General features: G+C 39.8%; 1 protein-coding gene and 1 pseudogene across 2 annotated transcripts in view; both read left to right on the top strand.

Annotated features, from left to right (window-relative positions):
• Positions 1-13449, top strand: part of Lsamp (limbic system-associated membrane protein) — a 2169735-nt gene that overhangs the window by 606982 nt on the left and 1549304 nt on the right. The gene's annotated exons all lie outside the window — the stretch shown is intronic.
• LOC134481072 (large ribosomal subunit protein uL6-like) overlaps positions 1-13449 on the top strand; it is a 125609-nt pseudogene that overhangs the window by 47674 nt on the left and 64486 nt on the right.

Here is a 13449-nt window from a genome sequence, read left to right as displayed (position 1 = left end):
CAATATGGCGGCCCAACATAATGACAGATAACTACTAATTTGGCTGACACAAAGCAAGAAATGTTATCATCAAATCATTGAATAGTCTGTGAGTTCTGTGTCTACCCATTTGGGTCTTGGTCTCCTGGCTTCTTTTGACATGACAAGGCGAAGCTTAATAGTTAAGGTTTTGTTCGAGAACAGTCCTTCCGTGAATCTAAATATCTCTAAGACATTCTATTTTGTTGTTGTTGTTGTTCTATTTCCTTTGAGAAATTTCGAAGGATTCTTAGATATGAATCACTTACAATTGTAGGAACTACAAGAAGCGATTGCTAAGGAGATGGACCCTGAGCTGTGTGAGCTCAAATCCTATGGGCGACCTATTTGTTATCTTCTTAACAAAGCTAATGGGGAATCCTGCCGTACTATACAGATGATGAAAATTCATCTGTGACGAAGGTCATTTGCTCAGTGTTAGTGATTTTGTGGGTAGAGTCCAGATATTCTGGAAGCAGATCTTACCTGGTCAATGTTGTTCTGACACAGCGCTAAGTAACCAGGGATTTGTTAAGTAGATCAAGCTTGCCTTGAGCTCACAGCCCTCTTTCCCTCTGCTTCCTGAATGCCTGCATCAGAGCAGCTTATCACTACTCTAGGTTCAAGGCCCTCCCCTGGAAGATTGGTTATAACACACACAAACATTTCCTAGAATGAGGCTGGCCTCTGAAAGAGAGCCGTCTTCTCTCTGGCACTGTTGGTTTCTGTATCAAATTTAGGACTTTGGCTTCCACATCTTAGAGCCTAAAGCATAAAACTAATCTTTCTTACTTTGTCCTTATTAAACACTCCAAATCCAGTTTATTAAATTTCAATCATTTTTTGTTTCCCTAGTTCCTTTTAACAGATGTTACAAAGGCGTCTTAGCACTCTTCTGAAGTTTGTAAATACTATGAGCTGGATTCTTGCTAGAGGTGGTCAGTAAACAAGTATGGTCTACTAGTTTTATTCCCACTTGTCAGCATTATTTCCCCTGTGAATTTTACACAAATGTATCCTTAGATGACAGGCAGACCTATAAAACTTAAACTCTTTGGAATGTCTCCATACTTTCTTCTTGAACAGACTGTTAAATATTCATCTCTCTGAAGAGTACTCAAACTCCTAGCCACTACAAGGCAAAATTTCCCATAACCCAAAGAATTTACCAAGGAAGGATCTTATTAGAAGAGTGTCCAGTTGGAGTTAAAGATACAAAATCAATTTTTCTGTCTAGTGGTTTGTTAGCTATATAAAAACAGGCACTGACATCCTGACTGGTAACTTCTTGGGTGTTTTGACCCTTTCTGGGAATACCAGAGAGCATTGCATAGCTTTCTTCCAATCAGATTTGTCATACCTTACTTGAGCTGTCCTTTTAAATGTCCTGGATCTAATTTCTAAAGCAGATAGTTTATCCTTGTCCATGCATCTGCACTCCAAACATCTAACAAATTACTGCGTCAGGAGTGGGAATCTCCTGTAAAGTCAATAAAAATGTCATATAATCAAGAGCTTCTCGGAAAATGGAAGGTATCAGATACAATCAAATCATTATTAAAAGGGCAGTTGTCTGCGTTTTTATTTGGAGACAGAAATTCATATCAGAGTTTTATGTGCATGCTATTTTAAAGAAGAGACAAACCTATCAGTAGAATCAGCCATAAATACCACATAATCCCATGTTACACAAGCGTTCTTTATGTTAATTTCTCGTAATGATTCAGATTGGAAAACGTCCCCGTTTTCAAGTGACCAGAATATTTCATTCATTATTTAGGGTTTAATGTTCCAGATTCATTTGAATTTGGAACATGGCTTCCAGAGGAGTGCTTATAAATGTTAGTGAGATCAGCTATCTCCATGGAGAGGAAGAAACCTCTTTGTCCTAAGGAGATACAAAAGACTCAACTCTGGCAGCAAGTAAGGCTCTATGAGCAGAACACTTCTATTTCTCATGCCACGATCCCATGTTTTCTACCTTCGTAGGCCTGAAAAATGCCCTCTAATATTTGTAATATAGTATAAGATATGATACTATGGTGTCTTAAAGAACGCCATATTTGCTTTTCTAATACATTGATTTCTCCGTCTACATAGTCAGTAAGATAACCATGCAGAGATGTGTAACTTACATTACTGGAAATTAAACCCCACGATTCAGTTCTTCAGTCATACTAGCTATGTCCTCAAGTTCCTTGGAGTATTTTTGAGTCCTTGATATAAGAAGAAAACCAGTGCGGTCTTAAAAGCTGCTTCCAATCTTTTACTCTCCACCTGAACTTGGTATACTATCCCTTTTAAAACCTTTTTCTGGTACCTATACAATATAGTTTATGAAAATACACAAGACAGTGAAATTCTCATTTGTAGGTATTTATACTAAACCTGGGATTTCTTTTACAGAAGTGTTTATTCACAGGCTGAGAACAAAATTGGGCATGGCATCATTAATCCTTTTCTTTATTTAGTTTGCTTTAGGTTTTTTTGTTGTTGTTGTTTTGGTGCTTTTTTTCCAGAGTCTCCATTTATGGCCCTTGCTGCTCTATTATTCAAAATGTAACACAGGCCATTCTCAACCTCATAGCATTTTTCCAATCCCACCATCCTAAATAAGACTGCAGATGTATACTACCATATTCCAAAGTGTCAGTCATTTTAGGCCATTGCATAAAAGTATTCAAAACTCAATGCAGACCACTTATTCTGAGAAGCTTGTGCTTTTGCTGTAGATCGTTACCCATGTGGTCATGTTGTTTTATGTCTTCTCATAAACATGTGGGTTATAAGACAGCCATGCCTTTACACAATGCTAGATGAGGAACACAGTATTTCCTGAACAATGGCTCATAGTTTACTTACAGTTAGTAAAAACAATATTTTATTTTTCTAGGAGAACACAAGAAGTTAAGTAACACCAGAAACACCACAGTATCTCACTATATAGATGATACTTTTCCTTTTATCTAAGTTTATAAGTAGGAAGATAAGGCATCTCTTGATAATTGTTATAGCAAGAAAGTATGAAAGCATTTTAAAGGCGGAATACAGGTCATAAGCTATGACATTCATCTAGGCACATCTCAGGAAAGCTTTACTGAAAAGGTGTCACACATCTAATCTGGATTCCTGTGATCTTCCTCTGGCTTATTGTTGGCATGAATAGATTAGGCACTTGTGAAAATTAAACTGTGCCAGGTCATTTTATTTACTAGATAACAGATGGTCACATCTCATTACACTGTAATTTGGTCACCACTTAGAAAGGCGTTAAAATGAGGATCCAGTAAAGGTATTCCATCCCACCGTGTCCAGGTTTGCATAGCACCGAAGAGTCTTATTTGTTCGTGTTGGGATCATGTATATCAAGGAGCCATGCAAATGAAGACAGAAGAAAAGGCTTTAAGTTGTAGCACATGTTAGCTTTGTCTTCAAACGTGATTCACATGTTCAGAAAGGATATTTTTTTAGATGGAAAGGGGTAAAGAATTTTAATTTAGATTACTTCTTTCTGTCTGGATGAGTGTTTTTTTTTTCTGCGTTCTTGATGTCCACCAAGGTCTGAAGAGACGGCAAATAGTCTGGAACTCGATGATTAGATGGTTCTGAGATGCCACATAGGTGCGGAGAACCAAACTGGGGCCCTCTGCTAGAGCAAGTTCTAACCACTGAACCATCTCTACTGCTTCTGGATGTTAAAGAGGTATTTTTATTGTTCCAAGATGTGCGTGGCTTTAACACGCTCCCGTCAACAAGGAAAACATATTTTATGGGTGGCAGCCCCCAGTTCCAATCTCATTGCTTGTAAGGCTTGAGCCAAGATAACAAGATGATTGCTGTGAGTCAGAGGCTAGCCTGAGCTACATAGTGACTTCTAGACTACTCTGACATACTTAAGAGATAAGATGTTTCCTTAAAATACTACAATATTTAAAAGTCCACCAAGTATTGTAGAATTTCTTTTTGTCATATTCACAGATATTTTATATAATACAAACACCATGTATCAGGTAAAAACATTCCTACAAAGAGAGGCAGAGTTTTCTGAATTTCTTTTAGACCTGCTATCTGCGTTGTCTTTGGTTTTTCGGCATATGGGCTTCAATTAATTTGCATGGTGATTAAACTCATTTAGACAATGCCCTGCTTAACAGGGGATGAGACAGCTTTACACCAAATACTTCATTAGACTACCTGTGCTAAGGACTTGTCTCCAGACAGCAAGGCTATGTCCACATCACCATATCAAAGGTGTTGTACTTCCTCCCTTCCCCCAAGAACTTAGCCAGCTAGAAAACTGACATTGCACTCCCAAATAACTCTTCTCTCCTGAGTCCATGTTCTTTTTCTGTATTAAATGGCTGTTCACTGATTCTTCATGTGATATCTGTCTCTATCTTTCACAGCAACCAATAAGCATTTCAAGCTAGTTACAGCGTGAAAGTTTCAGTAGCAAGGGTAAAAAGATGAATATGACAGACCTTGCCCACTGTCAAAGAAACAATGGAAATATCAGACGAAGGGAATTAATTTATTAAGGGCTTTCCCAAGAAGAGGCAATTAACTGTAACAGAGTTATTGGTAAAAGGTTTTTGGAAGCATACATTCTTATATTTTATTTCACTCATAGTAAATCATATTGAATTCTAATCAGGTACCCAATATTTTACCTGTATCATTCAATCTCACCGGATCACTGTAGTTTCTACCCACCGCCCTCTCTGAAACTGAAGCAGAGATAATCATTTTGCCTGGAGGTTGCTCAACGTCAGGTGATAAAGCTTAGCATTGAAGTGAGCCTGATTTGGGTATATATTTAATCACCATTTAACACAGCTTTGTTGGCACTGAAATGCTAAAATTGTTTTGACAGGTGACCAGGGAGGCCCTGGGCAATCAGGCTGATGTAGAATCACAAGTTATGGCACAAAGATGCTGTTTCCGCATTGTTTTGAAATTCCCCGTTTCTGGCCACTGGTTCACCGCTCTGATAGGATGGAGGGCCTGGATGCTACCAAAGGAAGGGTTGTGAAAACTCTGCTGAGGAAATGAAAGTGAGCAAGGGCCAAGGACAAAGCCTGGGGAACATTGACATTTGCCTGGCAGATGGCACTTGCTGAAGGTGACACCTATAAAAAAATGCCCCTTTTGTATCTTTCCTAGAATGGTAATGGAAAATAATTAAAATATGGGTAATGAAACAAATAGTAACTGGGAAGAATTGTGCCTATCAAATATTTATTGAAGAGCTCCCCTTGGCACCACAGTCTTCTATCACTCTGCAGAGGTCTTTTACAATCAGTCGGGGCAGGAGCATGATTAAAAACCCTGTAATAAAGAAGCACAATAACATGCACTGTATCCGGGCCCTTCCAAGCTATCCTTCTAACACCTCAGCATTTAAACTGCCCCGCATGCATGGAAACAGCAATGAATAAAATATATAAATAAAACAAGCAAAAGTGGTCCTACGGAAACTGAAATATGGATTCACGGAACAGGGAAAAAGGAATCAAAGTTAAAACAAATAAACGGATCTGCAGAGGAGTGTGTGTGTGTGTGTGTGTGTGTGTGTGTGTGTGTGTGTGTGTGTTCTTATTCTAGTAATATAACTTTAGTCTTTAGTATAATAACCATTCTGTGTTCTGAAGTACTGGGAAGCTCACAGTGATTCATGAGATGCCTCCCAAACTCAGTGGCTAGAGAATTGTTTCCTATGTAATGCTCTGGAGAGACTTCGGTGGAGCTCACTCCTGAAACATCTGTTTTGCCAAGTGATTCACAAAAACACTTGGGTTCCGTGGTTTACATCCTTGTTTTCCTTTCCCTTTTGATAGCAGAAGAGGCAGGTACCCAAAATAAATTTGCCTGTACTTAGAAGCTGAGTTTCCTAATTTGGCTCTCTGTTCAGATGTTAGATCCTTTCTTCCTTCTCAGTGTCTGGATTTCTTTGTGCCAGCCAGACCACTTTCACCTTCATGTTTTCTCAAAAGCTCCTTGATCATGAAGGCAGTCTCCTCTGTGTTTGATGGGAGCCATCTGAGAAATAACTAAACAAGACCCGAGTAATAAGACCTCTTAGGTGTAGCATAAACATTATCTCTCGGGATAAGCTCAACAGTACTGAGGATGCTCTTTTCTTGCTAATTATATGTAAACAGACAGAAGGTCTCATCCATCACAAAGAAGGGAAGGCCTGCAGGGCTGCTTACAAATTCCCTTCATTTGTTGCCCTGCCAGCTTCCATAGTAAGGGTGAGTTTTAAATCTGCGACTTGTCTGAGTGGCATGGGATAGGGCACAGGCACCTTCGCAACTGGTGCCATCTTCAGTCGTCGGGAAGGCAGAAAACAAAACAAAACTAAAGGCTGGCTCACTGACAAAAACTGAGATTCATGAAAGCTGTTTTCAGCGATTGAGAAGATGGCGAAGGAAACCTCGTGCCTCTTTGTCTGGGGAAGTCGCAACAATGGACTCGGTTGAGGTTGCCAACAGGGGCAAGTGGGAACTTAGACACAGCTTCTAGCCTAGAAGGGGAAGCTGGGGCTGGAGAATGGGTAAATGACTCACCTTAAAGGAGATGATATTGATCAATCAGAGGCATACCCACTGAGACACCTAGAAAACATATTTTCTGTGAAATGGATAGTTTTTCTTTAGAAACATTTCATGCTAGGTGGCCAATTACAGTCATGCTACACTTAAACAAACACAACCCACGTATTCCATTTAGTGGGAGGACGTGTTCTATGTGGTCTCGGAGGGTAGAAGGCGGAAGCATAGTTGTTACCCTGTGGTATTTAATTAGTCAAGAGTGGCATGTAGAATCCTGACCTCCAGGCCTCGGTGCATTAATCAGACTCTCAGTATGGGTTTGACAGATATAAGCAAAAGGGGCAGAAACCTCAGAATAGAAAGATGCGTTTTCAAAGAGCCCAGGCACTTGACCGCAGCTGAAGCAAGGAAGTGGTGACTAGAAGGTGTATAAACTCCTCACAGATTTCAAAAAGTGGGGATGAGGCTATGCGAAAAGAAATCCCGCTAGTGGCTTAATCTGATCAGCACAGTGAATCTGCTCACAGGAGCACTCCAGCCAGTGCTGTGCCAGACATTTACCATATTCCCTGGTGTTGAAGACATACGCACACTGGCTCTTAGCTCCACAGAACTTGCAGACTCTGTCCTGAGGAAGACTTCACTAGGCTCACGCTGCACAAGACAACCACAGCAGGACCCTGGTGTAAGACAGAACTGTGTATCCCCTCATCTTTGTGTGCCTGCTGAGTCTCAAGCATTTCCGGTTCCCTCCAGTACACCTTTGATTTCCATTTCCTCCACGAATGAACTCTAATGGGTCACTCACCTCTTTATCTACCTTTTATTTTCCCAAATTCCCCATCTGAAACATACTTTCCCTCTCTGTACCATTGTAGTTTCCTTGTAGGAGAGAAGGAATTAGTCAATTTGTTTAAGTGGCTTAGCAAACTTTTCTTAATAAAGACACTAAAAAATATTTAGTACGTCTTTAACTGCAGTTAGCAACGTCATCAGCCTCGTCTGAATGTGGCAGTGTAAGGTGCTCATTTGCATAAGGGGTAGCATAAACACAGTTAAGCAGAGTCTATACATGGCTGGCAGTTCATTAGGTTTCTAGTTAAGATGTTTCTGACCTCATCCTGTCCCAGGGGTTAGTAATTTGCTAATGGGAATATGTGAAATGTAATACTAATGTTCCTATTCCTTTAATTACAGAAGCCTTACAGAAATGAATCTACTTTCTAAATATAGGGAGAACTCTAAGAAAAGAAAATGTAAGACATACTGTCTGCATGAGTTTGTGGGGAGATCTTTTTGGTTTTAGTGCACAGTAACCCTTTCTTTATCCAAATAAGTTACCTGCCATCTTGAAGTAGAATCTGAAGCAAAAAGAAGATGAGAAGGAATTGCACTGAGAGGCAAGACAGGTGCATTACAGAGGGAGAGGGAGGGGAAGAGAAATGAGGAGAGAGGATATGGAAAAGAGAAAGAAGAAGAGCAGGAATTGCTAAGGAGAGGTGCGGAGAAGGGGTGTGGAGGACAGGAGGAAGACAAAATAAACCGGTAGAGCAAGTATGTTCTAGGGAAAACGGAGGAGAGTTGAAGAGAGTGAGAGTATGAATGGGTGTGGGAAAGTACCTCAAATATTCCCTGAGGTTTCCCTGAACCTTGAAGGAGTACATGCAGTTTTCAAACACTGTATGTCTGTCTGATCCTGGCCTGTGGTGACCCGGCTCCAGTCAGCACCTGTGCCTTCACTGTTATTCTTTTTCCGTTTCACAGAAGCCCCAGGGCAGTTTCTGTCTTCTAACATTCAGAGATACACTTGCAGAAGGTGGGGGGCGGTGCATACAAAGAAAGGAGATCTAAGGAGGGCTAATGTAGGGGTTGGATTTGAAAAAGGAAAAGTCAGGGGTTGGCCTGGGCTGGACAGCACTGATTCTTACTCTATAGCAAATTCTAAGCAGTCCACTGGGAAACTCCATTTCCTCCTCCGCACACAAGTTTAGTGTTCTGCTCTGACAATGAAACATTTCATCAGCACCTAAAGGGGACCGGAAAGGAGTCTAACACTGTTTGAGAATTTTGGTGGTATGTTTTTGTCAATTTGATACAAGTAAGAGTCTTTTGGAAGAAGAAATGCAATTGAAAAAGAAAATGCCTAACCCAGACAGGCTGGGGACAAAGTCTACGGAGGATTTTCCTGAATAGTGTTTAGTATAGGAGTGCCCAGCCCATTGTGCACATTGCCACCCCTGGGAAGCTAATCCTGGGTTGTATATAAAATGCAAGCTATCTTTGGGAACATGGTGGAAGGCAATATTCCACCATGGGTTCTCCTTCAGTTTCTCACTCCAGGTTCCTGCCTTGACTTCCTGCCCTGACTTCACTTGAATGTTGGACTGTAATTAGATATTAAAGCCAAATAAGTCACCCCCATCCCCATTATGGTTGGCTTTCATGTCAACTTTCCACAAATTAGAAACATGTGAGTATGGAGCCTGATTGTCTTGACCCTTGTGAGAAGACCTGCACTGAGGGGCTCTAGCAGACCCACATATGACAAAAACAGCAACTACAGGTTTTGCCTTTTAGTGCTCTCCCCCTTTCTAATCCATAGACGACATCCAAAATTAGCCACGTAGGCCTATTCCCTTATTTGAAAATTTCCTCCTCTCAACTGAACACCAACATTCAGGTACCAAAGAATTGTAGTCCTGCAATCAAAAATCCCCTTTTGGCCACCCTAATTAATCTTTCCAATCAAATAAACCAACTCACCCTAATCATTGGTTTCCACTTTTCCCTTTATAAACTGTGACTTGCCTACAGGCCCTATATGTCTCCTCTTTATTAGTATGTGGTGGTGAGGAAGGCATGGTGGCCATGTTGGTTTTTCCCCCGGTAGCTGGTGCTTCTGGCATGGTCTATTAAAATAGAATGTGAATGAGTTCTTGAGTCAGAATTGAATACCAAATAGAAAGACTAGCCCCAGTGACCCACTTGGGAAGACAGTCCACAGTACTTAAGGGTTTACAAATCTCCTTATCAGCACCTCCATTGGGTGACAAATGTCTAAACACATGAACTTTTAGGGGATTATTTTACATTCAAACCATCATAGACATCTTTGCCAAGGTTCAATTCATAAATTTTGGAGTTAATTTCTCTATCAAACTTTTGTTCTCTCTGCAGTTGTCTTGAAAAAGTTAATGTCAGGAGGACATTAATGACACTATCCAATCATTACGTATGGAATACACAGAACTTGGATACAAAGATATGGTCTCCATTAGTTTAACAGAGCGATGATGATAATAGACAAGAGGAGACAGTGAAATTTCCACCTCAAGCATTTGTTCAAAAGATAATAAACCTCTTTTGAAGCTTCTGAGGCCTTTGTGGCTGGCTTTTGTGTTTTAGTCCCTGAAGAGCTGTTTGCACTATAAGGAAGAGGCTTAGCTTCTGTGGTATCCACAAGTACTACAGCAGGATGTTTGGGGCTACAAATAGACCAGAGAAGCTATCCTGCCACAGCCTGGGGAGCCATGGGATGTTTTCTGGATGTGAGTGTCAGAGAAGGTCAAGTTGAAAGGGAAGTCATCTGTGAGATTTGATTTCAGATTAGAGTCATTCATACTCAAACATGTGCTCATATTTATAGGTTGAAAGCTCTTACAAACATCTTAGGGCTTCATTCTCATAGTTCATGAGACCCATCCGACTAGATCCTTTTCCCCTTCAGAAAAAGTTTGTATTATTCTGATGAAACAAGAGATAGCCAGAAATACTGATATCCTTGATGTTAAAAGTAATCTAAATGAACATTCATAAAAACATTCACTTATCTGAGAGTACTTGACATATTTAGATTGCCCTTCCCCATGCCTTAGGTGTCCCTGCATCATCTTGTAGGGTGCAGACAAATAAGATGGACAACTTCTATAGGTTGACACCTATAAAGTATGTCTTAGGTTTGTTTTCCAAGCTAATGAGTGATTTCTAGTACATCAAAAGTAACTACAGGGGTTGGGGATTTAGTTCAGTGGTAGAGCGCTTGCCTAGCAATCACAAGGCCCTGGGTTCGGTCCCTAGCTCCGACAAAAGAAAAAAAAAAGGAACTACAAATTGGGATCAGAACCAATATAATCAGTCACTAATTTCTAAGAAAAACCTCAATTTATTTACTTGTAAAATATGCTAATAAAATTCCATCCTCCGGTCATTTAGTTTAATCACTTAGCATTGCAGAAGTCCACAATGAGTTTTAAACATTGTCATTGGTAGAAACACATATGGAGCAAAGATGAGTCTAGTGTATAGGGAAGTATCAAGTAATTAGAACTTTATAACACCTCCCCCATCTAAACAGGGAGGCACATTAATTAAAAAGAAGATTAAAAAGTTCCAAGTTATTATGATGAGGTGATTTACAACTGTTGGTCTAAGAACCGTGATAGATTAAAAACTAAATGCATGACATAGCTCCCTGTACTTGTAGAGTGCACGGGTTTTGTGCTTGATTTATAAAATCCACTTCACCTATTGTGGAGCTCATGTGTTGACTTGATGGTAAAGGTGATGTCTCCCTCAGCCTCACTGTTCCCTTGCCCGGGTTTAGCAGCTAAAACAAATCTTGACACAACACCAGAAGAACAATGAATAATCTAGCCAGGTTTAGTGCTTCAGAAAAATGGCTTGGGGGGAGGGCAGGGGAGATGGATCCTCAGCGGGTAAGTTGTCTTGGTCCCAGCTTTAGGAAGGCTAAAAGATGTACTATAGCCTAAAGCTTAAGACCATCCTGGGACACCAGAGAGAGCACAATGACTTATATGCCAACTAACCCATTGTAAATTGAAAATATTATTAAGTATACACTGCATCTAATATACTCAACTCGCAGCACCCTCATACAGGGTTATGTTGACTTAGTTAAAACTAGTTCACAATTTATGGTACATCTGAGAAGCATGGATTTCACCATTTTCTGATACTAGAATAATCATGACAATATAATGATCAATAAGAATTAACGTTTCATTTCCAGTCATTGTCTTTTACTCTGGTTCATCAGGCCTTTCCTACCCTTTTCTTAGTCCTCAAGAATCTAGCCCTTGGCTGATATGAGGCTAAGGAAAGGGACAAAGGGAAGGAGAAGGCATATGCATTTGGACCTGTTGCTCATCATCAGAGAGAATGACTTTCAATAATACTGTCTTGAACACCGGAATATATTACAAAATTGCATCTCAAAAAGGAGAAACCTCTTCAAACACTTGAACAAAAAGTTTTATCTCCATATGAAGATAAGAGGGAACTCAAGATTGACTTTGTAAAAGTTATTTGCCTGACAGAACAAGGATATCAAATAAGCAATAGCTGTCTTGGGCTGATCTTCTTATGAAAATATTTGAAAGCTGTGGATACATGTCTTCCACTTATCCTTTAAGTTCTGTGTTGGGATGTCTTGTCAGGTAAAGGCACAGTTTAGATTCTCTTTAGATATGAAGACAGCTCTGTGATGAATCGACTATTGTTTTCTAGTTGAAAATATAGAATACAGGGGCAGAGATGTTTACTATGGAAGGTGCCCATGGTAGTATACATCTGTGGTCTTAGCTTTAGGAAGACTAAAAGGAAGAACACTACAGTCAAAAGCTCGAGACCATCCTGGGGCACCACAGAACAATGGATGCTATGCCCATGAACCCATTGTAAATTGAAAATACTACGAGTATACACTGCATCTAATATACCCACCATTCTGAGCATAGAACTTAGCAATACACTAGCCTATAAAACATCACTTGTTTGCTATCAGGACAACATGGCTGATTGGCAGTTGTGCCTCTCAGTGAAGTCAATTGTGGGGCTTGGAAAAAACTCAAACTCAAAACTTCAAGTGCAGTTTCTACTGAATGAGTATTGTTTTGCCGCACTGTAAAACTGAAATATTCTAAGTCAGTAACAATCTATGTATGGGTTAGGGCCTGGAATTAGATTACTGAAAAGGGTTTAATCTATACTCTTAAAGGTCTGAAAATTAAAAAAGCATACAGATATATAGAAGTGTCTGAATAGAAAATTAAGTATGGTTATTAATTATAAGTCTAAACATGAAGTGAAGTGGGCACTTATGATGACCCAGACATAAAGTAATATGCTAATCTGCTTTGCGACATTAGGTCATAGGTACAAATAGTGATTAATTGAACATATTATGTTGAGGACTTTAAAATACTGTATAGATAGCCAGAAACCTTAGCATAAAATTTACTCATTAGTAGACTATTTCTCTTGGATTTTGAATAGATGCATTCTTACGGGTTTGACGAAGAGAAAGCCAGTAGCAGTGTGATCTTCCCCTTCCCCTCAGTTACATAAAGAGTTAACGTCTGAAGCTTAGCTTTCTGATACTCTTGGGTCTTCTCCTCACCATTCTTGGACTTAGAGCAAATTTCCTTTCCCTCACCTACAGATTTAGTATCCTTCCCACAAAATTACGTCCATGTGATTTGACCCTTTTCTTGTTTTAATTTGTTAAAATTCTATGGGAAGTTTCTTGGATGTGTGTAGCAAATGCAATGTTATAGTTGTCAGAGGAATAGTGATTATGTGAAAATGCTTTCATCAGGGTATTGTGTTTACTGGTAATATATATTCAATGAGTCTTCCCATTGCTTTAGCCTCTCTTAACCTTGCAGTGCAACCAGGCTTAATTTTACTTCTGTGCCTTTAACATTTTGGTTGAAGGAGGACATCATCTCTTTTTTTTTTCTTCTTTTGAACCAGAATAATTCATCAGTATTCTACCTGCATTTTACCTCCTTGCTGGGGACCTTCTGAAATGAGACCTTGAGATGTGAATACCTGAAATCCTTGCTCTTTCCATTGT

The sequence above is a fragment of the Rattus norvegicus genome, chromosome 11 (assembly GCF_036323735.1).
Source record: "Rattus norvegicus strain BN/NHsdMcwi chromosome 11, GRCr8, whole genome shotgun sequence".
Classification (NCBI taxonomy): Eukaryota; Metazoa; Chordata; class Mammalia; order Rodentia; family Muridae; genus Rattus; species Rattus norvegicus.
The sequence above is the reverse complement of the archived record's forward strand: the minus strand, read 5'-3'. Positions and strand labels throughout refer to the sequence as shown.